Source organism: Callionymus lyra, chromosome 8 (assembly GCF_982586985.1).
Source record: "Callionymus lyra chromosome 8, fCalLyr1.hap1.1, whole genome shotgun sequence".
In the NCBI taxonomy this organism is placed as follows: domain Eukaryota; kingdom Metazoa; phylum Chordata; class Actinopteri; order Syngnathiformes; family Callionymidae; genus Callionymus; species Callionymus lyra.
In genome coordinates, this window is record NC_141825.1 from 23,010,569 (window position 1) to 23,037,606 (window position 27,038).

The 27,038-nt window shown below is 44.0% G+C and overlaps 1 long non-coding RNA gene across 1 annotated transcript; it reads left to right on the top strand.

Annotated features, from left to right (window-relative positions):
- Positions 1–24,892: 24,892 nt before the first annotated feature.
- Positions 24,893–26,081, top strand: LOC148074052 (uncharacterized). The gene is made up of 4 exons (XR_015712120.1): positions 24,893–25,321; positions 25,388–25,474; positions 25,638–25,787; positions 25,997–26,081. It is a non-coding gene; the product is annotated as an uncharacterized LOC148074052 (long non-coding RNA).
- Positions 26,082–27,038: the final 957 nt, after the last annotated feature.

Sequence of the window (27,038 nt, forward strand, 5' to 3'; positions counted from 1 at the left end):
TAAATTATTTTTCTTTAAACCAAATTCATCTGGTTATTTCCCTTACACTAATGAGCTGGGGTTGTAAACGTTTGATTGTTTAAAAAAAAAAAAGAAAAAAAAAGTGTATTTGTGTTGTCCTTGGAAAAAAAATGTATACACAATAGAAACCCCACATGTATCTCCACCAATCCTTTCACATAGCAGCACCATCTCATTAGCCCTATGTTAACATATTCTGTTGCCTGGCTGTTTTACAATTCATTTTTTCCTGAAAGTGGTTTGCTTTTTTTTGGCACCTTTCAAAAATAAATGTGTTTTGAAAGAATCCTGATTTGGGTGTTAAATCAATTCCTATGTAGAGAAACTTAACATTGAAGCTGTATGTAAGTCATTATTTGAAACTCTGTCAGACCAGGGTCACAAAATGCTTAAACGATCAAAAACAATATAAAAAGGTTTTAAGCTGTTTCTTGAAGGAGTCTGCATACTTCAAGATGGCAATGATGATGAAGACCATGAGGAAGAAGTACTAGTATACGTAGTAGGGCACCACCTCTAGAGCTGCTGCTGATCCAGGATCCTCTCCATGGACTCTTCTATACCCTCTTTTCTCTCACTGTATCCTCCCTCACTCTTCTGTCAGACTAGTACTCGTAATATTATTAAACGTACTATTACGTGGTGTATGAGTACAAGTACTTTTACTAGTATTAGTACTTGTAGTAATAGTACGTGTAGCACTCATACTAGTACTACTATGAAGAGTGGAAGGGGATAAGTACAAGAGAGATACAACTACAATTATAAATACAAGTTTAACTATAACTAAGTATAAGCATAACTATTAGTATAACTATATCTAAGTAGAACTATAAGTATACGTTTAACTATAGAGTAGTGGAGGAGTATAAGTAAAAGAGAAGTATAAGTAGAACTATAAGTTCAACTATAATTGAAAAAAATTTCATGCACTTTATATTTGTTTTTGTGGCGTATCAGTATCTTATTATGCAGGCATGTTTAAACGTTACCATAGCAACTAGAGTTAGAGAGCGTTAGAGCAGTGATCGAGCAGAGGATAGTTTGCGAGTCTTAGCGGGCACACAAACATGCAGAAGCGTGATCTGACGCTTCAAACTTTATTTCAGCGGTTTAATAATAAATAACAATATAACCAGCCCCCCCGGGCCGCGGTAAAATTGTCAAGCGTTGACCGGTCCTTGGTGATTAAAAAGGTTGGGGACCACTGATCGAGTATCCCTGCAGGACGTCCTCCAGCGTCATCATCCGAAAGGGGAGAGCAGTGATGAACCGATTTAGATATCCGAGGTCCAGAATGGGCCTCCAGTCACCCGTTTTATCTGGATCACTTTCTTCAGAAGAAGGAAGATAACCTCTTTTTAAACACAGCTGATGCTCTGGTGCCCCCACATGGGACCAGAGCACTCCCAAGAACCTCTGGGGTTGATGGGAAAATTGAAGCACATAACTACAACTGATCGTCCTCAACCACATGGAAAGTGGGTGAGTCAGGAGACTCCAAAAACTCAAATTGGAGCTTCTTGAGATGACGTCAAGTCTGGACTTGGTCCACTTGCAGAGATTGTCATCTGACCAGTGACGAAAGGGCTGGCTACACTCTCGGGGTCATAATCTTCCCATGCAGTGTTGTGAACCTCTCGGAAAATCTGGTCAAACTAGTTCTGCTTAACTTTTTACAATGCATGCGTTTTGTTTTAGTAAAAGATGCAATATCCACGTTCTCAGTATTAACAGATCAAAAATGTGTTTTGAGACAGACCTGGTGAACAGTTTTTCAGATGACTTCTAAAGTCGGGCTGAACCCTGCGCGTAAAACTCTATTCACGGTGGGCCGGTGAGTAAATTGTGTCAGACGTCAACCGGTTGAAAACACAATGGTTCCTCCGTTAGTACAAGCGCGGAGAAGTCAGAGTTTCTGGAGAAACTCTCTAAAATAGCTTTCATTTTTTTCCCTTTTATTAAATGGATTGATAATGACCAAGATAAGTTATTTTTGTTTACATTAAATGTATGTATGTTGCAGTGGTTAAAACTTATATTTGTGCCTTTCACATAGCCACTGTTATCTTTTTAAGTTTGCGTGCTAATTTGAAAAAAACGATCAAGAAAAAGAGCTGTGAAGCAGAGATCGAGTACAAAAACAAATTTGAGTAAAGTTGAGTTAAGAAAAAAATGTTTTATTATTTAAGTTAGAGTTGTGACGGGGAAAGGCAAAGCACAGGCCTGGAGGGAGGTTACATGTGCAGTAAATCTTTGTCGGCATTGAAAATGGAACCATAGCTCAGGTACAAATGAAAATGATTTTACATGAAATTGGAGGCTAGGAAATGCATAAGTGACCACAGAAGAAAAGCACCGGCCCCCGAGGAAGAGGCTCCCAGGCCAAAATATCCCCAGCTGACGAGAACATCGCTGCCATTGTTGACCAGGAAAAAACCTCAACAGGAACGAGATTAAAAAAAAACAGGTCAGGGGCGCAGTTAGAAAGGTGAGAAAACATACTAGAGTCAAAAACCGGACCGAACCAACAATGACTGAGGGAGAGTGAGCAGTATAAGAAGACTGCCAGCAATCAGTGGCACCTGCGGAGAAAACAAGACCAGGTGATGACAATGACTAATCAGGAGAAGGGACCAGTGCTGTGTCTCAAATCGCATACTACTCTTAGTATGCTAGAAGTTAGTATGCATCAGTTTAGTGTACGTACTAACTAGTACGCAAATTCTCCACAGATAGTATGTCTCAAATCAAACACTACTGCTACACACTAACCGGAGATCACATGACAGCTTCTTCTTCTACTTCTATTTAACGATGTTTCAACCAGCCGTTTGAACGCTATCGCCGACACCTGCTGGCAGCACGTATTGCAACTTTGGAAAAAGAAATAAAGAAAAAATATGAGAATCTAAATAATCGCGAGATATTTAAGCTGGTATCAGCAGCGAAGACGTGTTTATCCTTCTACTGCTGCTGAAAATGCACCTGTAAGTATATGCATATATATGCATTTATATATGATGTAACTTCCGTTTAAAACGTCACTAAGATGGCGGCTGTTTAGTGTGTTTAGTGTCCATCGAACCATGCTTAGTTTTGTGGGCGTGTTAGTACGCCAATTTAGTGTGCATGGCGCACTAAATTTCGCATACTAAGAATTGAGACGCACTAACGCACTAAAAATACTAACTTTTAGTACGCTAGTATGCGATTTGAGACACAGCACGGGACAGGGGATCGCCACTGGCGGACCTAAGCCCACCATGTAGCCGACTAGAGGAGGACACGGGACGAACTGGCAGAAGAGAGAAAGCCCAGATCAAAAAACAAAAACACAGAATGAGGCATGACAGAAAACAACAAATTCAACGTGAATTAGCCTTAGCTCTGGTTTTGGAAGATGTTACACTTTTCTTGGTTTGAGCATTGAACTCTTCAGTCAGGTGGGGGTCGAGAATGTTCATGAGTGGGATCCCAGAAACGCTCCTCAGGCCCGGAACCCCGCCGATCTACCAGGTACTGGTAGCCCCGACCCACCCGCCGAGAGTCGAGGATCTTGCGTACCGTGAACACTCTCAACCACCCTAGGAGGGGGAGGAGGTTTAGAGGCCGGAACCAGTGGGGACACCCTAACGGGTTTAACCTTTGAAACGTGGGGTGAATGCGCATCTCCTTGGGAAGGCGTAGGCGGACTGCGACAGGGTTCACCACCTTGGCGATGGAATAGGGTCCCATGAATTGGGGCGAGCTTGTGAGAAGGTAGGTGAAGATGGAGGTCTCTAGTGCTGAGCCACATTCAAGGAAGGCAAAACGATCTTCTACCAGGAGTCTCAAACGCAAAAAAAACAAGACAACATGGGCAGCGAGTGTGACGAACCGACAATGACTGAGGGAGAGTGAGCAGTATAAGAAGACTGCCAGCAATCAGTGGCAGCTGCGGAGCAGGAGAACACAAGACCGGTGCTGTGTTTCAAATTGCATACTAGCATACTCAAAGTTTGTATTTTTAGTGCGTAAGTGCGTCTCAATTCTTAGTATGCAAAATGTATTGCGCCATGCACACTAAATTGGCGTACTAAAGCGCCCACAAAACTGAGTATGGTCGATACACACTAACCACCCTAAACAGCCGCCATCTTAATGACGTTGACGTTGTGATCGGAAGTTATGTCACTACCAGTCAAATGGAGGCGGCAAGAGAATACATTGAGAGCGACACCTCCTCGGTCAATTTTTGGACTTTATACAATGTAACATTTTCATTTCATGTTTTAGCACCAGTGTTGTTGTATAGAAACGTCAGTAACGTTTGTTTGTGTATTTTGGACGAAAAAGTGAGTGCTAATGTTATTTCGCTAGTCACTAAACATACGTCATGACATGTACGTTACGTTTATTGTGGTATAAGACTGTTCTGAGTATAGATATTATTGTATTTATTTTCATTTAAAAATGTATTTATTTTTAGGGGGCGATGAAGACACAAGTGTCCTTATTGAGTGGCGATCTGCTAACGCCTCCCTTTTTACACGGAGGCGTAATGCAGCCATCACTGGCTATGAGTAAGTGAATGAACAACATATTTTATCATGCTAACATGAATGACACCTTTCATAACTTACATGATTGTAGACATTGATGTTACTGTAAGGAGTGTCATTGCATAGTTGTGTCAACTTGTATTTCAATCAGGTTGTTCATTAATGCCCGGGAGCTGGGGGAGAAGGTGACCCCAGCCTACGTCAAAAAGAAGTGGGAAAACCTTAAGCAAGCCTACAAGGTTGGTTTTCAAGCTAAGATGTCCTGTTGGCATAGACATTACTCAGATCCCAGAAACATTATTATAAGTTAAATGGCTTCATATGACAATAAGGATAGAGATGTAAAATATATCATTCCCTCTAATTGTTTCCTTCACAGAAGCTGAAGTGCCCCTCAACTGGGGTCAGCACAGAGGGGGGTGAAGTCACTGCCGCATCCTGGAAGTGGTACACCTTGATGGATGAGGCAATTGGGGCCAAGCCTTCAATAACACCGCATCGCCGAGGGCAACCATCGGGGCATTAAAAGATGGCCTGGAGAGGCGGAAGTCCGGACAGAGGTCTCCACCATCGAAGTATAGTGCCAAAAGTGTCACAAGTTCAAAAGTCTTGAGACCCAGGTGCGAAAGTAAAAACAATGTTCCAAGTAGGAAATCCAAGATGGTTTAATAACAAAGGTAAAAAAAAAAAAAACGTATCCCAGTACGGGTGTCAAAGAACAAAAAGCGTATCCACAAAAAGGGGGATCAGGATCACAGGCAAAACTCAGGACGCAGGCAGCGGCGCGGCTCGCCGATAACTAAATCAGGAGGAACAAAAAACTCACGTTAGAACGGAGAGGTACGGACAACGTCGGAAACAGGAAAAAAACCAAAAACACTGAATAATTAATAATAATACTCTGGCGGATTCTTCCGGGACGAGATGCTCCTTAAGACTGGGAAGAACCCGCCAAGAAATCAGCCGCAGATAATGCGCACCTGCCTGCGCCTGTCATAGAAGAAAACAAAAACAAAAGCATCAGGTGGTCAAACATGACAAAAAGTGGCACTGTGGCATTTATTTGGCAGTACTGCCTGGGGTTTGGAGCCTGTTGGAAGAATTTCTTTTTTTAATAAAGTTATATTAAGTAAATCTTCTTGTGTTTTCCGTTGTATTGCACTTTACATGACTGAAACAAGCTATACAATGCAGTAGTACATTAATGCATTAGTCATGCTCAGTATCTTCTTTGAGATTATTCTGTCGACTTAATATTGGATTTTTTACAATTCTTACAATTATGCTTGATTCGTAGGGGAGTAGTTATACGTAACTGTCTAGTTAGTTTTCTAAGGACATTAACACCGTAACTGCTGTAGGACTATAAGATGTTTTCCCACACCAGTTATGATTATTTTTTTATCTTAAGCATAACCAAAGTCTATATATCCTATTTACAATACATTCACCTGTTATACCTCTGGGTCAAGTTGACCCAATCTGTTTCCTTCTTCCATCCACAACAATTTTTTCCTTCCCTTTATCACACACCTTTTTCTTTTTTTTATCCGATTTTTTGTCCTCCCTTTTCCCTTCTTTCCTTCCTTCACATAAAGTTTATTAGCAAAGAACACAGTTTATCAGGTAAAAAAAAAAAAAATCCATCTATCTTTATATATGCATATACGTACATATATATATATATATATATATATATATATATATTTATATATGCATATACGTACAGGTACATTTTCTGCCAGCAGTAGAAGGATGAGACGTCTTCGCTGCTGATAGCAGCGTAAATACCTCTCGAATATTTCGTTATTCATATTTTTCTTTAGTTTTTCTCCCAAAGTTGCAAAGCGTGCTGCCAGCAGGTGTCGATAACGTTCCAACAGCTGGTTGCAATCATCGTTAATTAGTAGTAGAACAAGAAGCTGTTGCGTCATTTCCGTTTAGTGTGTAGCAGCAGAGTTTGATTTGAGACATACTATCTGTGGAGGATTTGCGTACTATTTAGTATGTACACTATCCTGATGCATACTAACTTCTAGTATACTAAGAGAAGTATGCGATTTGAGACACAGCACAGGTAATGACAATGACTAATCAGGAAAAGGGACCGGAAATGAAACTCACACAGAAGGGAGAAGGTTTAAAATAAAAACAGGACGGGACAGACACACGAGACAGTCCTTGAATCGTTGGAACAAAATCTGCACCCACTGCAGCTCTTTAAGGACCGGGTTGCCTACCCCTGCTGTGTACCCTCTGCAATGGCTGCTCAAAATCCTGACCCCTATGAAGAGGCTAGAGCTGCATTATCAAAACACTGTTCCACAAATTCTGATACAGATGAGTACATCAGAGACAATGGTAAGCCAATGTCCTCAGATAAACAATCAGACAGTATCTGACATTCAAGCTCCACGTGTCACCATTGTTTCTGGGGTGCTTGATTTGGTAAGCACTAATGAAAAAGGCCGAAACTTGAGACAGTGGTTGAAAGCTGAAACCAAAGATGTAGAGTTGACTGAGGAAATGCCAGAATGTGATCCGATTAGAAATATACTTGCCAGAGTGAGCATCTGGGGAAAAGTCCATTGTTGACCATCTATGTGGACTGAGCTTTCCTGTTGCATTTGGTTCGCGTCACATGACTACTGCACCTGATAGTTCTCCAACTGCAAAGTCGGGAGCATGTGACTTTGTTGGTCCTGAAAATGAAAAAGATTTTCTGGTGCCGGCAGTTACACACCCTTCTAGAAGGGGGGCACTGCCTAATCGTGAATATGAAGTACGATCACTAAAAGAGTATGCAAGGAACCCTTCCTGTGGTACTCCTCAAAAGCTTGCTCTTTAAATATTTCATCTCCTTTCAGCACGTGATGACTCGCTCCAAAGCAAAACAGCACAGGATATTGAAGGTGCTATTGGAGGAGATGTCAGCAGAATATGGGGACCTGCTGCTAAACACAGAAATACGATGGTTGAGCAGAGGACGAGTTTAATTTTGGGTAAAATTAAGGAGTTCATGCAGTCCAAACGCGACGTTCAACTTGGATGCTTGACAGGTAGAGATCAAAATTGTAACATTGCAAAATGACCTGGACCTCATAGCCCACCAGGCTGCAAACTTTTGGAGCCTTGTTGACACAGAAAATAACAGTGGTGTAAGCACAGCAGCTATGAAGGTTGCCTGTTTGGTTCAACCTATCTCTGTGAATCAGCATTTCCTGACATGAACTTCATCGAGAACAAACACAGAACCCACATCACTGATGCACAACTGCAACTCACTCAGAGTTGCAGTGTTAAATTACATCCCAGACTACTGCACTGGTGACCAGCATGCAATGCCAGTCTTCCCACTAACAAAGAAACAGATACCAGATGGTATCAGTTGCAAGCTGAATTTAAAAAAGGATACGTTGTGTTCAACTTAATAGTGTTCATGAAATGTAAAAGATATAATTATGTAAAAATGCTGCATGGTCATTAGTTCAAAATATGATTAGATGTATTTTAAAATATGTAAGTTGATTTTACTTAAACTGAAATGTTAAAAATTATTTTGTAACAATGATCAGTGTTTTCACGGTTTGGGGCTTCGGTATAAAGGGACACATGAAGATTGTTCAAGCTAGTGTTTGCTTTGACTAGACACAGATAAGTCTGGTTGGGACAAGGTTGAGACTTAAATTTAAGTTTACAATAGTTAAATCGGGGAATTAATTGACATTTGATACCTCAAATGTTACCAGCCATTTTTTTTTATCCACGTCCTCTTCAAAATGCTTTTGAAGGACTCAAGAAGGTAAAATAATGTTATTTAATAGCATGGATTTAGGCCTTAAAACATATTTGAATTTAAATATATCCAGCTTGATAACTAACTTGGTTGTGCACTGATAACCCAATTCTGAAGGACTGCCATGCTTGGTTCCCCAACTTTCGCATGTGGAATTTCATTTGACCAACAAGAAAGTTCTCCTTCCCCTGGTCAATACAAATCAATTTAAGGGCAGCCTGAACATACAAAAATTTGTGGAATTGGCTTAAGCATGCAAATAATGTGTGTGCACGCACACACACAAAATACAGCACATACCACCTTGTTCCTGCACAGCCTCATAGAAATATCTTGCAACAAGGTAACTAACAACTAATATGAAGGTCTCAAGAAATACATAAAATGTTTAGTTATTTGACCTGTTCTGAGTGTCTTTTAAGACTTACCTCCACAGCTTTGTGGATTTCAGAATGGTCCCTGTGTGCCTCTTCTCTTCAGCATCAACTCTTTTAAAACCCTTCTAAGGTGTCTCTCACTGCATAATTGCAAACCAAAAAAAGATATGTTTAGAATACATTTCTTCTTACCTGTAAAGTATATCAATATAAATGTTAACATTTGTGCATATCAATAAGACGCGAAGATGTTATCTTGGATCTGGATTTTGTGTCCAGATGAAGCCAGCAAACGTGTAATTTCATTCTATTTATATCCATTGTTGAATAACAACAAAATCATTGCATCTTGAAAGGGTTGAGTTTAACATCCATTAGCTGATTAATCTCAATACTCAAAAATTGATACTAATCCGTTTGCTAGTTGAATTATGAATTTGAAAGTTAAGTGGAATAAGCAAACCCTTGGAAATGATCCATGTTAATTTAAAACTCAAGATAGATTAATAAACTTCCTGCAAGGATGTTACAAACTCTTTAAGCATGACAGTTTATTTGAAAACAACTTCAAAACACAAGTAGTAAGTAATGACAAAGATGTTAAAGAAGACAATACAAGAACAATTGTATTATGGAACACTCGGATTGCTAAACAGCCAGTCTGCTTCAGAGCAGTCCCAGATGTTTCTTGGTGTGTCTGGTCTTCAGATGGAGGTTGAGGGGGTAGGTTATCTTCAATGTCACATCTGGCTCAAGTGGGTCCCCATTGTCCAGACAGATGTTGTGCAAAAAGGCTCATGAAGCCACGACCTTGGAGGCAAATGTAGTTTTAACCTCCAATGCCCTAAACAGATTTGATCGCCACCTCGTCTTCATGATAACAAAGGCCCTCTCTATAATGTTTCGGCCCCTGGCATGATGGAAGTTGAACCGCCGCTGGACTGGACCATTCACTGGCTCCTTATAGGGTGGAAGCAGACAGATGGGGGTCTCCAAACAAGAATACCCACCATCACCCAAAACGATGTAGCCAGGTGGGGGATAGCATTTTGTCCTATAAAATGTGCTCTTTTTCATGATTCTAGCATCATGAACAGACCTAGGGATTCCAACAAAAATCTGCCACGTGAATCACAAATTGCCTGCATGTTCAGGGAATAAAAACCTTTATAATTCAGGTAGTCTAATCTGTGTTTCTGTGGTGGTTTGATCCGTATTTGTGGCTACACCCAATTACTACCACCACATTGTTGGATGCAGGACATCTGGACAATTCAACAGAACCCTGACCCACTGCATGCAGCTCTTCGGGTAATGGAAAGGAAACAATTTTGCTCAAGTTTTCCAAGATGTCCTGTGCCACTCTGTGGATGATCCGATGGACTGTTGTTTTCGGAATACCAAAGACCCTGCACACCACTTTATAGGACAGTCCATGAGCCAGCCAGTAGACATATACAAGAACCTCTAGATCTTTTCCCTAGCCATTCGATTGTTCTTTTCGTAGAAGCCTCTGCAGACTAGTCATTGAGGCAAAAACCATGCCGTAGCTCAGCCTCCACGTTTAACCATAAGCGTAGTACGGGCAAGTTGAAATTGGTTTGGCAGTAAACTGAAGAACCAGTCTGTGGAAGAAAATTACACACCATTAGAAAACGTGCATCCAAAAAGAATAGTTTGAGTAAGCTGCTCGAAATACTTTTTTTAAAATTTTTATTTACATACCTTCACCAGTTACAATGCAGTACATGTAAACTGTAACAGTCACAGAATACAATTGTATTGTCCATAAACAACTTAGTTGTTGGATAAATGTTGGACCCAATAAATCCAGTCTGGTACCCTGCCAAGAGCTCATGATAACTCACAGTGGCAAGGACCTTGGAAGGACCGGACTCGAGGCAGGCAGTCTCCTTCGCAACCGATCAGGCCCATGTCAAATGTATAAAATACACAGGTATACAGACTCCGGTGACGGGTGAAGATATAGAGGGGAGAGGGGGAGGTTGAAATGTTAGAGGTAGGTGTGTGTGTGTGCGTGCGTGAATTACGGGGCTTTTGTACCAGTTTTTTACCGACGCTCTGGGGTGAATTAGGGGGACCTACCCGAAGTCCCCCTAATTCAAACAACATATTCTTATCATCAGGAACAATCACCAGAGTTTCAGTTTTCTCCACATTTAGCTGCAAAGTGTTTTGACTCATTGTTTGATTTCTAGCAACAATTGACTAAGTTCAGCCTCTGGGTCTCAGTTGGATCAACAGAGCAGTAGAGCTGGATGTCATCAGCAACAATTTGATAAGAAACATCAGGAAATCTCTGAATGATTACCGAGGGGAATTAAGTACAGCAAAAACAATAAAGGACCCAGAACAGAACCTTGAGGGACTTCACACAACAGATCTGCCGATTCATTTGATTGGCAGATACACTAAAACTGCGCCCAGAAAGGTATGATGAGAGCCATTGTAATACACACCCAGATGTAACCCGGGTGCATTCCTCTTCCGCATGTTGACATCGCGTTGCCAAGTAAGTAAGTAAGTAAGTAATATTTAGGCAACCGCGGCGTCGCTGCTGACGCGATGAGTTACACCCCGTTTAAATGTATATTAGATCCCTGTCGCTTCCGGGGTTAGTGGCATGCATGTTCGTCCGTGCAGCGGAATTGGGTTGAAATCTTCGCCCCAGTTACTAATTTTAATCAATAGTTGATCCAACTTCGGCCGGTCCCGCTGCAAGTTATTCAAAGAATTTTGATCGCGCCGCGCGCACTGAACTGGTGAGTGTTTGATCATTTGCAGCATGATAAGCATGTTCAATGAAACATTTACTTATCCCGCAATTTATATTGATGTATTGTTGCTCTGGTCCTCTTATAGGCCAGGTGCCAACGCCACGATGATGATGATGGTGACGATGAAGATGATTATGCAAACCTGCCGGTCTGGACAGGAGGCTCCTGTGATCCAGTCAGAACACTGAAGCACACGCACCACACGGTTCCCCCTCCTATGGTCCCTCACACACGTGCACCTCTGACCAAGGATTAAATGGACTCTTGGGTGGGACCCTGGTCTCATTGATAATGATTCTGATTTGGTTTTCTTTTCTTTCTGTATTTCAAACCTGAGCGGTTGAATTGTTATTTTTGATACAATTGTATATTGCCCTTTAACTTTGGTTATAGGAAGTTTTTTTGTTCATATTTGTCTGACTAAATATATAGTACTATTGAAACTGAAATATGTTATGTGTCTTCCATTCCTGCATCTCCTCCATGAGCTGAGCTAAGACTTCTGATCCCTCTAGCCTTTTATAACCCAAAGTAGTGTAAGCGTACATTCTAAACATGCTACACAGACATCCCTCAGTTTTCTTAGCAGGATCTGGTGATCAACTGTGTCAAAGGCTGAGGACAGATCCAAAAGAACCAGAACAGTGAATTGACCCGAGTCAGCCGACATCATGATGTCACTGGACACTTTCAGTAAAGCTGTCTCCGTAGATGTTTACTGAATCCAGACTGAAACTTCTCATGGATGTCGCTCTGATCCAGGAACAGATGCTCAGACACAACCTTCTCCAAGATCTTGGACAAGAAAGGGAGCTTAGAACTAGAGGCTCGAAGGTCGGGCCTGTGAGAGAGTCCAGTACCAACTGGAGATCCCACTGAGGGCTGGAAGGCCTTGCAGGAGGTCGAAGCCTGCAGGCACCCCGCAAGAAACGTGCCACCAGAGGGTGGGCGCGAGCCGAAGCACCCTCAAACCCGACATGCCTCGTCGCTATGGCTGATGCGAACACTCTCAGTGTCGCCACAGTCCGTCCGTTATCCAGCAATGTTGCAGGAGAGACAGGATAGCGGAGACCAAACAGGAGCTGGGGTCCAAGGACCTGTCTGAACACCAGCGGCATAAAGCCTGCGTGTTGACGGGGCCCGGGCGTTCTCCAGCGTGTGGGTCCAAAGTCCCGCTCAGCTCGTCCCGTGCAGGAGCCACACCTTGAGAGGCCGGCCCAGCACCGGGGGCGCTGACAGAGTCCGCCCTGCCTGACACAGGGCAGCGGGGGCCCAAGGGATGGCCCACGGGCCCCGACCGCCATGCGCATCAGCTCTGGGAACCAGAGCGCCCCCGGGGAGTCTGGTGCTACTAGTGTTAACCTCAGCCCCTCCCGCCTCACCCTCCGAACCAAGGGGAGAAGGAGCCGCGGAGGAGGGAAGGCGAACAGTAGACCGACCTGCCACCTCGAATGGGCTAACGCGTCCACGCCTAGTGGGAGGCAATCCGATGCCCTGAGGGAGAACCAGAGAGGACATTTGAAGTTCTACTTGCTGGCGAAGAGGTCTGCAACCGGGTGACTGAACCAAGACCAGATCTCGCTCGCCACTGCCTCAGACAGACCCAATTCGTCCTGGACGGCCCCCCTCGACAGTCTGTCCGCTACTGCGTTAAGCTCGCCCAGTACATGCTTGAGTTCTGAGCGAAAGCAGGTGACGGTCTGCCCACAGCCAAATCTTCTTTGCCACACTCAGAAGGGCTGGGGATCTGACTCCACCTTGGTGATTTACGTACGCCACGGCGGTGGAGCTGTCAGATAGCACTAGGACGTTGGACCGTGACAGTTGGGGAGAGAGGTGAAGCAGGACATTGTAAATCACCTTCAGCTCTAGCCAGTTTATGTGTCTGAGCACCGGTCTGCTCCAGACCCCACTGGCATAGGCCTGACCCGAGGTGCCTCCCCAACCTGTCAGAGAAGCGTCTGTGAACACCTGAGTGTAATGAAGGACGCAACCCAATGGAACTCTCCGTCTGAGGTTGGCTAGAGAGTTCCAAAACTGGATGTCCTGCAAAACCCGAGCGGGAAGGCGCACTTTTTTCCTACCTCGTTCCCGCTTGAGACGACCAAACCATCTCTGAAGCTCCCTCATATGCAGCAAGCCCAGCCGAACTACCGTGTGAGCTGCTGCCATGAGCCCCAGAAGGGACATAACAGTGCCTGCTGTTGTGCCGTGACACCGAGCTTCCAGCAACTGTGTTGTCAGTCGGAGAATGGGCTGGATACGCACGTCCGGGAGGCGCGCGTATCCCTCCTCCAAGTTCAACAGTACCCCCAGGTAAACTAACTGTTGAACTGGAGTCAGAGCGCTCTTGCTGAGGTTCACCGTGAACCCCAGGGTGGCAATATGGCTCAACACCTTTTGTGTGTGAGCGTAACTTTCTGCCTCTGACCTGGCAAGGATCAACCAGTCGTCCATCTAGGTCAAGATCCTTACCCCACTCACTCTCAATGGCTCCACTGCCGCTTCCACACACTTGGTGAAGGTCCTGGGTGCCAGATGGTAGCCGAACGGAAGTCGAGTGTATTGAAACACACGATCCTCGAGGGCGAAACGCAAGTACTTTCGATGTCTCTTGACTATCGGTATGTGAAAGTACGCGTCGGTCAGGTCGATAGATGTCATCCAATCTCCTGGACTTACACCTGATAGCAGTTTCTTGACCGTCAGAATGCCAAACGGGCGGGTAGCTATGAACTTGTTCAAATAGCTGAGGTCCAGAATGGGCCTCCAACCCCCGGTCTTCTTCGGCACGAGGAAGTACCGGGAGTAAAACCCTGTCATCATCTCGGCTGCAGGAACCAGTTCTACGACCTCCTTCTGCAGCAGAGTAGACACCTTGTTTCTCAAACAGGATCATTTCTCCTGCTCCGCCACACGAGTCCAGAGAATCCCTGAAAAACGCGGGGGTTGACGGGCAAATTGTAGCGCATAGCCCCGCCGATTTACTCCCCCCAGCCAAGTGGAATGAAGTAAAACCAGGCGACTCCAAGCCGAATAATGTTCTGTCAGAACCGCAGCCCTGGCGAACTTTGGGTTGTCCTCCGGCCCGCCCCCGCGAACGTCCAAGAGCGGGCCGTAGACGAAAGGGCATCACACAAGCCGCGTCTCTATCTCTTGAATCAACAGAGCATGTACTTGAGTTGGATTCACTAGAACCCCCACTCTCATACATAAAATCCGGCTCTGTGGGAGAAACGCGCAAGTGCGCGTGAGAAACCTCAGATGCGCGTCGTGCGTGTTCCCTTTCCCCCCCGGAAGTCTTCCCAACTCCCTGAGCACTTCTTAGTGTCACCGGAGCTGACAAAACCCGCGATGTGGAGGAATGTGCTGGAGAATTAAACCGGAGCTGATGTGAGTTCAGAATAGGTCGCGCGCGCGTCGGCACCGCATCACTCACCAGGTCTCGTACATTCTCAAGCTCCGCTGGCAGTCCTGACCTGCTCATCACTTGTGAGATCCGACTGCCACGCACCTCTCCAGTTGATCGACCAGAAGGGGCGGAAGTTCCTCGCCCTCGCCTGGTCTCAGGACGGCGAGAAAACTTGCGCGTAAAAGCACCATGTTGCGTCAGTTCCATGGCGTTTCCTCTTTTCCGCCGCCAAACGTGACGTCCTCCACGGTGCCAGTGCTTGTTGACAGCGCTGTGGGGGAGGGAACAACCTCCGGTCAACACAGACATGTCCGGACTAGTTCCACTCACCTCAGCTGTCAAGCTCTGTCGGGCACGAGCGCTGGTCGAATGGCCCCTCATTCGTGTGGACAGACTCCATTATTACAGTCTCGGCATGACCCGGACGAAGGGGTTTAAAACCTCCTTCGAACTGTGTTCTGAGAGGAAACTCACGCCGTCTATGAACGGCGGAGCATGTTAGCTTAGCATTAGCGGCGAAAGTCTCTAATGACGCCTGTGAATACGTCACACTCACAGGCGGAAACACATGCGCACTACTAACATCTCTCAGAACGAACCACAGAAACATCATACATTCTCTTGTTTTATTCCCGACACATGCCCTTGAATGAATAGGGGGGAGGAGCCCTCGGCCGACGACTCCGCTGCGGCTGCTGGCTCCCCGGCTCACGCTGCGGATCTTGGCGACGCTCACTCGTCGCCCGCCGCCGCTGTTACCGATGTTGTTGGTGCTGCTGGGGTGGCTGGTCTCTGGTGACGCTTCCCCCAGCACCAGATGATGAGGCCGACGAACGGGATCTCCGCTCCGAGCGCCGTATCCCTGTCGCGCCTCGTCATCACGCCCATGCAGGTGATGGCGGAGCTGCGCCGCCTCCTGCCGGGCCATTCCTCTCCATGGTGCGTCCGTTCCATGGCGTTTCTCCGCCAAACGTGACGCCATCCATGGCATTTTCTCCGCCAAACGTGACGTCATCCATGGCGTTTCTCCGCCAAACGTGACGTCATCCATGGCGCCGGGGTTTTTATTGACAACGCTCATCAGCAGTCAAATCCCGTCAGCGCATGTCAACACGGAAGTGGAGTAAACACAGCTGATCAAGCCGGTCTCGTGGACATTTGCTTATCTGGAAACAAACACACAGACGGTTGAGTCTGCCCTTCATTCGTGTGGACAGACTGCGTTATTACAGTCTCGGCATGACCCGGACGAAGGGGTTTAAAACCTCCTCCGAACTGTGTTCTGAGAGGAAACTCTCGCCGCCTATGAACGAAGGAGCATGTTAGCTTAGCATTAGCGGCGAAAGTTTCTAATGAGGCCTGTGAATACGTCACACTCACAGGCGGAAACACATGCACACTAACACCTCTCTCAAGTGAACCCGTCAAGTGCTGCAGGAGGGCCATGTGGCCTGCAAGAGATACTTACCTGATCGCTCTCGCATACCTCATGGTCGACTCCATGCAGCGAGCCAGTTGTCCTCCTCGTCAACGTCGTCTGTTCATGATCGAGGGACGACTCAGCTCGACTCATCAGGGTCCAACACGTTGGAACGTGAGCTTGTCGAGTGCACCGCACAGGACTGCCATGTTGTTTGTTTTTCTTAAACAACAAGCATTAACCTGTGTTGATCATAATCATGATCTCTGAGGCGGCGTGGGTCGAAAAGCCTCGAACGCTTCCCGTCACTGTCAAAAGCCGTGGGAAGCGCTCGGAAGGCCACATAATCATCACGTGTGATTTGGGCCTAGGCAAACAAAGCAGACATGTGTGTCTCCCCTCTTCAGGGAGTCTTCGTGCACACATGGTTCACTTCAATATTCATTCGCCATCATTCCATTCCACTGTCAGGAGCTTTCTCGCTGAGTTGTAAAGGAGGAAGTGCGGCGGGTGCTTCCCGCCTTTATAGGAAGTGGACTGCCCCCTGCTGGGTGGCGAGTTCATTAAGCTTTCTCAGAGACGAGGCGGTGCCTCGGGGTAAACCAATAGCGAAGCCGTTAGAGGGCTTCGCACCAATGACGTAGAACATGAGTCAGACGAGTGCAGTCACTGACCCACCCGGTGAGGCCAAAAAGGTAAACTTGGATTCTGAAGCACTTAAATGGAAGTTTAATAAAGACTAAATATGAGGATGTTGACTAATAATTCAACTTCTGCACATTTAAATTTAAAATGTAATATGAATGTTTATATTTAAATCGAAATGTTAAACTGAAAATTCTGTCTTCCTATTTCTATTTTATCAACAGTGTGAACAACATCAGCTTGTGTGTGCAAATGTATCCAGTCTGGACAAGTGTGTTGGGTGTGTGGGGCCTGTAGCGTCCTTCAAATGGCAAGGATACAGATGCAAACGTGAGTAACTGGCCATTTGTGAGCCATCAAGTGTATTTCTGGTCTACATGAAAACATTTCAGCTGATTTAAAATTGTGTTGCAGTGTGTTTTGGTGTCTGGCATAAAACTTACCTCAAACGTATCACAACTGCATTCTACCATATATCAGAGGTGAAGACAAACTGTGTGATGTCTTTAAGAAATATCCTACACTGTTCATGTTTATATCGTCGTTGTTTTAGGAGCAGTTGGATGACGCTAATGAAGACAAAGGGTTGTCAAATCAGAACAATGAACCCCCTTTGGAGAAGATGTTTGATAGTGATCAATGCAACTCTGACGTGGACTACATACCAGACTATGTTGAATCGTCAGATGAAGACTCAGACGCCACCATACCGGTCATACCCACTAAGAAACCTAAAACGGTAGCAACAGCAGTGGTTACAAATGCTGGAGTGTCTTCTGAGACCACACAGAACATCCCTTCCAGCTCATCCACAGGTCTGTTGCCTTCTGAAGGGCTTGTCACTATCAGTGGTGATGAAACATCAAAGCCACCACAAACACAAACGTTGTGTGGACAGGAGATTGTCTCAGAGCGTAGCAAAGAAACAACTTCAGTTGCCTTGAGTAAGAACAATTATTGTTACATCTGTGGGAAGGGAGTATGTCAAATTTCCCGACACCTGAAAACTCACTCCTCCAACGTTGAAGTTCTGAATGCCTTCTCTTTCCCACCTCAGTCAAAGGAACGTCAATTTTTATTGGATCAAATGAGGAACAAAGGGAACTTCAAACACAACACTGAGGTTATTCAAAGGCACAGGAGAACTGAAGGTGAAAAGAAAAACAGCTGCTGGATCTGAGACAGGACAGTTCATCCACTGCATTCATTGCCAAGGCTTGTTTACTAGAAAAAATCTCTGGAGACATGTCAAGAAATGTTAACCCCAGGACAGTGACTCAGTACCAGGGAGAAGAAGAGTGCTGGGTGAGGCAGTGGCACTAGGTGCTGCATCCACTCTCGAGGTGTCGAGTGGAGTATGGAACCTGATAATTGCGATGAAGGAGGACAAGGTTGCCTCAGCTGTGCGAAATGACATTTATATTATTCAGTTTGGTCAGTCACTCTTCAACAGACACGGCCAAGACCCAACCAAAAAGGATTACATGCGCCAAAAAAGTGTGTGGGTTTGATGAAAGCAAAAACACTTTCTTAACACCGAGCCTGGCGTTAAAACTGGGGCACACGCTTCATAAAATTTCAGACCTTGTACATTGTCGTGCCCTCATGGCAGAAAATGAAGAGCAGATGAAATCAGCCGAACTATTTAAGAAGCTCTACACCTCAAAGTGGGCGGAGCTTGTCTCCCACGGGGCTCTGACCACATTAAGTGACGCGAAGTTTAACTGCCCTTCGACTCTTCCATTCACCGAAGATGTGAAAGCCCTGCACCAATACCTGCAGAGAGCTGCATCAACGGCCATCTCCAAAATGCAAGAGGAGGCCAAGCCTCAGCACTACATTGTTCTGGCTCATGTCACGCTAGCACAGATAATTGTGTATAACAGAAGGCGCTCAGGAGAAGTGTCCAAGATGCTCCTGCAAAACTTTGAAAACCGAGACACTTCAAAGCTGCATGAAGATGTTGCGCAGGGGTTGTCAAGGACTGAGTAGAGGCTTTGCGACTTCTTTTCCAGGGTGGAGATGAAGGGGAAAAGAGGTCAGAAGGTGGCAGTTCTCCTGACACCTAACATGGTTAATGCCCTCTCTCTGTTGGTCAGCAAAAGAACAGAAGTCAATGTTTGTGCGACAAACACATTTCTGTTTGCAAGACCAAAGGCCATGAGCCATTATCGTGGACAAGATGCTTTACGCACCTTTGCAAATGTATGTGGAGCAAAACACCCGGAGAACCTACGATCAACACAGCTCCATAAGCATGTGGCCACGCTCTCACAAGTCCTCAACCTGAAGAATAACGAACTTGATAAAGTCGCAGATTTCCTTGGTCATGATATCCGAGTTCACAGGGACTTCTATAGACTCCCTGTACCAACAACACAGTTGGCCAAAATTTCGAAACTGCTGTTGTCTCTGGAGAAAGGACAACTGTCCAGCATTCGAGGAAAGTCCCTTGACGAAATAGAAATCGAAGGTTCGTCGAGATATCAAACAATCTCTTTTATGGATTCACATTCCTTGCTTGTCCTTATTCTGATGGAAACATGAAGGAATTATGTGGCCATGATTTTTTGTTTGTTTTAGATGAACTGGCTGTAAGTGACACAGAGACCAAAGACTGCTGAAGTGACTCTGAAGGTGAGACCGAGGTGTCTGCATCAGGAACCAAAAAAAAAAAAAAAAAAAAAAAAAAAAAACAAATGCACTGAAGCTGCACCAGAATGTTCGCTTGAGGCCTTGGAGGACTTGAGTGAGTTCATCGTCTTGTGTTTGTTTTCATGATGAATCTTAACTTTGTTTTAATTTTGTGTTCAGATGAAGAACCAATTACATCAACTGTACATGAGCCGATCTCTCAGTGTGAAGGTGAATTACATACTTATTTCATTGTTGTCTCAAACTACATCACTATGGTAACAACTAGATCTGACCTCTAGTCTATAGTTTCATCTTGTTTTTCTTTTATACGTCTCTACTCTCATCATTTCATCTTGTTCTCCTTTTCATCCGTCGCTACATTTATCATTCCATCTTGATCTCCTTTTAATCTGTCTCTACATTCATCATTTCACCTTGTTCTCTTTTCATCTGACTCTACATTCATGATTTCATCTTCTTCTCCTTTCATTTGTCTCTATGTTCATTATTTCATCTTGTTCTCCTTTCATCTGTCTCTAAATTCATTATTTCATCTTGTTCTCCTTTTCATCTGTCTCTACATTAACATTCCATCTTGATCTCCTTTTAATCTGTCTCTCCATTAATCATTTCATCTTGTTCTCCTTTTCATCTGTCTCTACATTCCATCTTGATCTCCTTTTAATCTGTCTCTACATTCATCATTTCATCTTGTTCTCCTTTTCATCTGTCTCTACATTTATCATTCTATCTTGATCTCCTTTTAATCTGTCTCTACATTCATTATTTCATCTTGTTCTCCCTTCATACGTCTCTATGTTCATTATTTCATCTTGCTCTCCTTTCATCTGTCTCCACATTCATCATTTAATCTTGTTCTCCTTTCATCTTTCTTTACATTCATCTTTTTCTCCTTTCTCCCATCTCTACATTCATCATTTCATCTTGTTCTCCTTTCATCCGTCTATACATTCAAAATTTCATCTTGTCCTCCTTTTCATCCGTCTCTACATTCATTATTTCATCTTGTTCTCCTTTCATCTGTCTCCATGTTCATCTGTTCATCTTGTACTCATTTCATCTAGCTCTATTTCATCATTTCATCTTTTTTTCTAGAGTATTTTATCCCCTTGTTGAAATGAAAGCATCATCAACCTAACCTTCTGGCTGGTCATATGTAGAGAACACTTGAACGTTGTTGCAACAGAGAAGTGTCTTGTATGATGTTGGTCTAACTTCTATCTACAGATCTTGACTCTGCTCCAGTGAACTCCAGGAGAGTAGTGAAGAAGCCCTGGTCAAAGGCTGAGGTGGCAGCAGTAATGCGTCACTTCAAGCGACACATTGAAGCAGGAAAACTTGCCAGGAAAGAAGAATGCAGCCAATGCAAAATGGCAGAGACCCCAATTCTTGATCAACGTACAACCCAAAACATCAGGGACTTTGTGAGGAACAGAGGTTTGACAGTAAAGAGGCAGTCCAAGAAGAAATAGTTAATTCTATAGCTGTCACTCAGTTTTGAATTTTTTGTTTCTCTGTCACATGACAATAGTGTTCAAAAATGTTGGTGTTGTTGGAGTCTGTATGACACATTTTCTTCATATAAGAGTAAATTCCTTCATGTGTCCATCATTTCATATTCCTCATTTTAATCTCTCTTTACTCTTATCATTACAAAATGATAGGGACACCAGTTCTTTATTAACGAATGACACAAAACATCAGGGACTTTGTGAGGAAAAGATGTTCATGTACATTTTTGTTTCAGTTCACATGATCATAATGATCAATAATGTTGCTGTAATATTTCTATTTTCTTCATATCAGGATCAATTCATGTTTCCATCAGTGTTGTCAGTGATTGACAGGTTACTGTGAGTCAGACCAGTTGGTGATTAACACTATCAATAAACAATAATAACAACAACAACATCAAGCAGGTCGAAGGTCAAATCATGAACTAGTTCTAGGTTGTGTGTGTGTGTGTGTGTGTGGTTGTGTGGGTGTGTGTGTGAAGAGAGTGCAAGTAGGGACCCAGAGGCACCAACCACCCAACCCTGCATGGTGGGCAGGCAGAACCCAGTGACACCAAGAAGCCACCACACCCCCAGCCAGGCCAGAGTGCACATACCTAGCACAGCAGGATCCAGACATGGGGGCCCAAACCGCGGCAGGTACCCGTGGGAGACCAGGACCCGGCAGGTGAGATAACCACCAGAGCCGAGCCTGACCCCAAACACCAGCGAGAAAGCGGACCACCACCGGGGGGGCCCCGGCGGCGCGCAAGGGCAAGCACCAGAGAGGACGACCGAGGAAGCAAAGAGGGGGAGACACCAGGCGCAGGCACGGAGGCAGAGGGGCCAAGGGCCCGCCCTCCAAGGGACAGCCAGAAAACCAGTCAGGGGATAGAGCTCCGGGGCCAGGCCATGCCACGGAAGACCCCCAGATCGTCAGGCCGCCACCAAGTCCATAGCAGGGGACCGCGAGAAGACAAGTCAAGGAGATAGGGATCCACTACAGCAGCAGCAGCGGAGCCACCCCCCCCAATACCCCGTGAACATGGCCAGTAGCCGGGTCGAGCGCCACCGCATGAGCCCAGGGGAAGTATGGCCAAGCAAGTACCGGCTCAGGTCTTCCGGTGAGAGTCCCCCGGGTCACAGGGGCGCCACGGTTGTGTGCTCGAAATACTTTCATATAACTTAATAGTTTTACAATCCTGCTTATATTTCCTGAAGAAGACCTCCTGAGGGATCAATAAAGTTCTACCTAACCTAACCTAATATAAACCTTAACAAACATCAAGAAAATCCAGCTACAATACGATCTAAGCATAGTTCACTACTGTTTGTATTATTTTAGAAAACAACAACAAAGAAACGCATACATCGCTCGCTGCTATTGTTAGCGCATTTAGTGCTAAACAAAACTTATTTTCAAGCAAATACATACCGTGAAATGTTCCACCAGCACTTGGATGTTTCTCAGATATCTTCTTCTTCGAACATGTCGACGTCTTGTTGTGGAAAGACGCAGATATAACGCCAGGAGCAACTCAGTCGCTTCTTCCAACGTCATAATAAGCGGCAACGATTGATGACGTATTGACGGGTAGGGCGGTCCCAATTCTTACACTTGTTGGTAGTGTACGTACTAACTAGTACGAAAATTCTCGACAGATAGTATGTCTCAAATCAAACACTGCCGCTACGCACCGGAAAAAACAACATCTTTTTCTACTACTATTTAATGATGATTGCAACCAGCTGTAACACCTGCTGGCAGCACGTTTTGCAAGTTTGGACGTACTAGTGTGCATGGCGCACTAGATTTCACATACTAAGAGACGCACTTATGCACTAAAAATACAAAGTTTAAGTACGCGACTCGAGACACAACTAGGGTTTTCTTTTCCTTGGCTTTTTACTGACTAAGACTTTTGTTGACCAATACTTATTTTTTGTAAAACTGAAAATATACAGACAATAAAAGGGATGAGTTTGTAAACTAATTACATGAGACATCGTTGTAAACCACATGAAAACGTATAAGTGTACTTACAGATGTTAGGTTTCCGAGGCTAAACTGTATAGTACATTCAAAACAACCGCTCATAGCCAGCTTCTCTTCACGACTGCTCGAGCCAACTGCTAACAGGAGCAGCAAAAATATGCCAAAGATCGTCTCTTGAAAAACTTACTGTCACTCAGACTCAATATCTGTAAGCTAAAACAAAGGGCACTCACTCTGCCAACATTTCAAAACTAAAACTTGCTTTAAAGGCAGCACAGAAGGGTTTCATTTTTCTCACCATTGCCGAAATATCAGCCAGAGTAACAGGCTTAAAGAAGGCCCACAACGTGGAGACAGGCTCAGTGATAACAGGGGTCCCCCTCTGTTTCCACACAGAAGGGGAGTGATTTTCTCAATTTTGTCAGTAAAAAATAACAACACTGCATTGCTGTCAGCTTCACAGAAGACAGGGGTGATATTTTCTTATTTACTCTTACAAGTTTCCAAATTTAATCAGATCTGGCAGTTTCCATCATCTCATTGAATGAGGACATTAGATCCCTGAGGTGAAGTCTGTGCGCCTAAAGTTTAGTGGACTTCAAGAGACGCTCAGTCTTTTGACAATGTCTCTTCATACTCAGTAGATCTTCATTTGTCCAAGGGAACCTTTTTTTCTGAATTGTCATGTCCAATTTTAACAGGTGCCACTTGATCCAATATTTCAACACGATGAATAGCGAAACATTGACCCTTTTTTCTTCAATGATTGCCTCAACATGGACAATTTAATTAAAACATAGCAGAAAAACTGTCTGCAGTATCGGCTGAGATGACACGCCTCTGAGACCTAACCTTTAAGGGGTTTGGTTCAGGGATGAAGTCCAGGTTAAACAAGACAAGATTAACATCTTAATAATTAATTAGACATTAACATTTTTCAAATACTACACTAGTATGTGTTGTAATCATTATATAGTTGTGCTATATTCACCAGCGTTAGTGTTATTAAAGATATTTTTATGGACATGACCGCAATGAGTGTCAGAATTATAAACCTTCTGTTCACTAAAGGGCGCACACCGTCTCTGTGGCGCTACCCATCGCACGTCAGACTGTCTTCTCTCGACCAATCGTGTAACAGAGTTCCTTTAAGTGAAAAACCAATCATGAAGCAGAGGTGCTCTCAGCTCGACCAATCGTGTAACAGAGTTCCTTTAAGCGAAAACCAATCATGAAGCAGAGGGGGCTCGAGTGAGCCTGACCAATCACAGGCGCTAAACCCTCCCCCCCTGCGCGCGCATGAACTTGCTCATCTACCGACCCCCTCCCTCGCTACTTCATTTGCGTCACAAGGAGCGATTGCAGACTGTTACATTGAGAAGGTAAGTTTTTAATATTAAGGATTACTATCTAGCCATGTAAATAAAATTTTATGTTTATTTTCTTGCATAAAATGTCGTGCATGCAACGCTAGTTATAACACACTACTTTTCAAAATATTTGTCACTACCCACGTTAGCTTTAATGTATGAATGAAATCCGCTTTAAATACATGTCAGTAATTTAACCAGAAAAATATTTCTAACTTTTATAACAAATAATCTATTTTTTGTCCGTGTTTTTGCCCGTCGAAGTAGGGCTTTGTTTCTTGTCTCCCGTTAATAACAATTACGCGCAGGGAGCAGTTATCTTACAAGAGTTTAATGATTTAAAGTCGAATAAAATTAAAAAATAAAATAAAATATTATGTTTAACATTTCCATGGTAAGAATAGGCATTGTGTTTTCGTTTTTCTACAGTTATTGGGGTGTTTTACAAACAGAATTTATTGTTTTTAAACAGAGTTTATTGTTTTTAAACAGAGTTTTACACGTTTTTAAACAGAGTTCTACACGTTTTACAAAGCATGCAGCCTTAGAAATTATAATATATTATAATTCACTTCTTTTTGCTTAATAAAAATGAGAAATTTGGGGATTTAATTTAACTTTATTACTTCCACAACAGATGAGTGCTAGACCAAAGTCCCACAAGCCCATGGGGGATGGTGAATGGATGGCCAGGTTGAAGGAAGGCCTTTGCCAATACAGGCGTCTGGCCCTCTGGAGCAGGCAACAGACCAGCTCCACGACAGCGGAAGTGGCATGACCTCTATCAGAAGGTAAAAAATTATACATTCGTAAATACTTATAAACTGTGAGTAAATAACGCCAAAATATCTCCTCAGATTGAGAAGTGCCCTTTGCAGACCCGTGGACAAACTGTCCTGTTCGGAGGATCCACTGCCTGCTCTTGTGGCTTTCACGCCTCTAAAGTAATCTTTTTATTCATATAACATAAACAAATGAGATTACATTGTGAGCTGAACATCAGCATGACGGTCATGTGTCGAATATTAGTTACTCTCAGCATTATGTTATGTTATAACACTATAACATTGCTGTCCTAATGCTACATTATTGCTGTTGTCAATCCAGTCGGGCCCTGCAACAACAACATCGGTGTCCCATGCTACCACCTCAACAGCAGTAGCAGCTGGGACATCAATAGAAGGAACCGGGCCCTCACAGACTGAGGCTTTGGCGACGCCACGGTCATTCTTGAGACCTCCTCCCAGTTTATCGATGGTGAATAATAGTCTTTTTTTATTTCATTGTGCTCTTATCATTATGGTCTTGAAGTCTAATCAAATGTCAAACACCCATTCATAATAATATAGTTACACACCTATAATACATGCATCTGGTTTCTTTATCTCTGCCCACAGTTAGACACAACACTTGTGAAATTGTATGGAGCATCAATCATGATCTAATACATTTTTTTCTTTTTGTAGTTCACAAAGTCTCGCTTTGGAGGGTCCAAGTCAGCTCTACTAAAGCCTAATTTAGTGAGCCGCAGCCCAAGTCCTTCTCCTCCACAACCACCCAAGCTTCCTAGCCCTGCTCCACGCAGCCCTGCTCCACGCAGCCCTGCTCCACGCAGCCCTGCTCCACGCAGCCCTGCTCCACGCAGCCCTGCTCCACGCAGCCCTGCTCCACGCAGCCCTGCCTTTCCCCAACCAAGGATGCTCCTAGTGACACCATCCGCCCTTAGTGGGCCCCCTCTAGGAGTCTTCCTCTGTGCCTCTCCTGCACCTGTACATGCACCTGCACCTGCTCCAGCTCCGGTTAGAAGGGTGAACCGCAAGGAGGAGCACAACAGCTGTAAAAAATGTGGGCAGTTTAGGACAAAGGAGACTGGGCACAGTCAGTATCAGGGGAAAATTTACTGCCCTTCGACTGAGACTGTTCCTAAAGAGAAGTGGCTTGAGGATATTAAAAAAAAAAGATATATGTATTGTATAAAAAATATTTGTTTTTTTTACTGGTTTTGGGTTGATGTGTAAATTTTTCTTGTGTGTTTTACTAAATTAAACATATATATATATTGAAAAATCTGTTTGTGTTTTGCATGTTTCATCACATCACAAGAAAGAAAAGCAGAATATGTATCAACTTCCCTTAACATAACCAACATATTTTATTTAAATACAATGCCCATAGTTGATAAAAAACTGTCAATAGCATAACAACGATCACTAAAAATGGGATAAATTCAGTTTCCTGAATATTTCCCTTTCCCCTCCTTTTTTTCTCTTTTTTTCCTCTTTTTTCTTCTTTTTTCTTCCTCCCCCTTCTCCCCTCTCCTCTTCCTTCTTCCCCCCCCTTAACAGACTAACGTGCGCCAGCTTTGGCGCAGTTGGTAGAGCGGAGGACTGTAGAGCGTTAAAGCCATCCTTAGGTCGCTGGTTCAAATCCGGCTCGAAGGAGAATGTTTTTCTTAAGTTTGAAGAGACAAACCTTTGGAATATGAAAGAAAAAGATCTTGGCTTAATG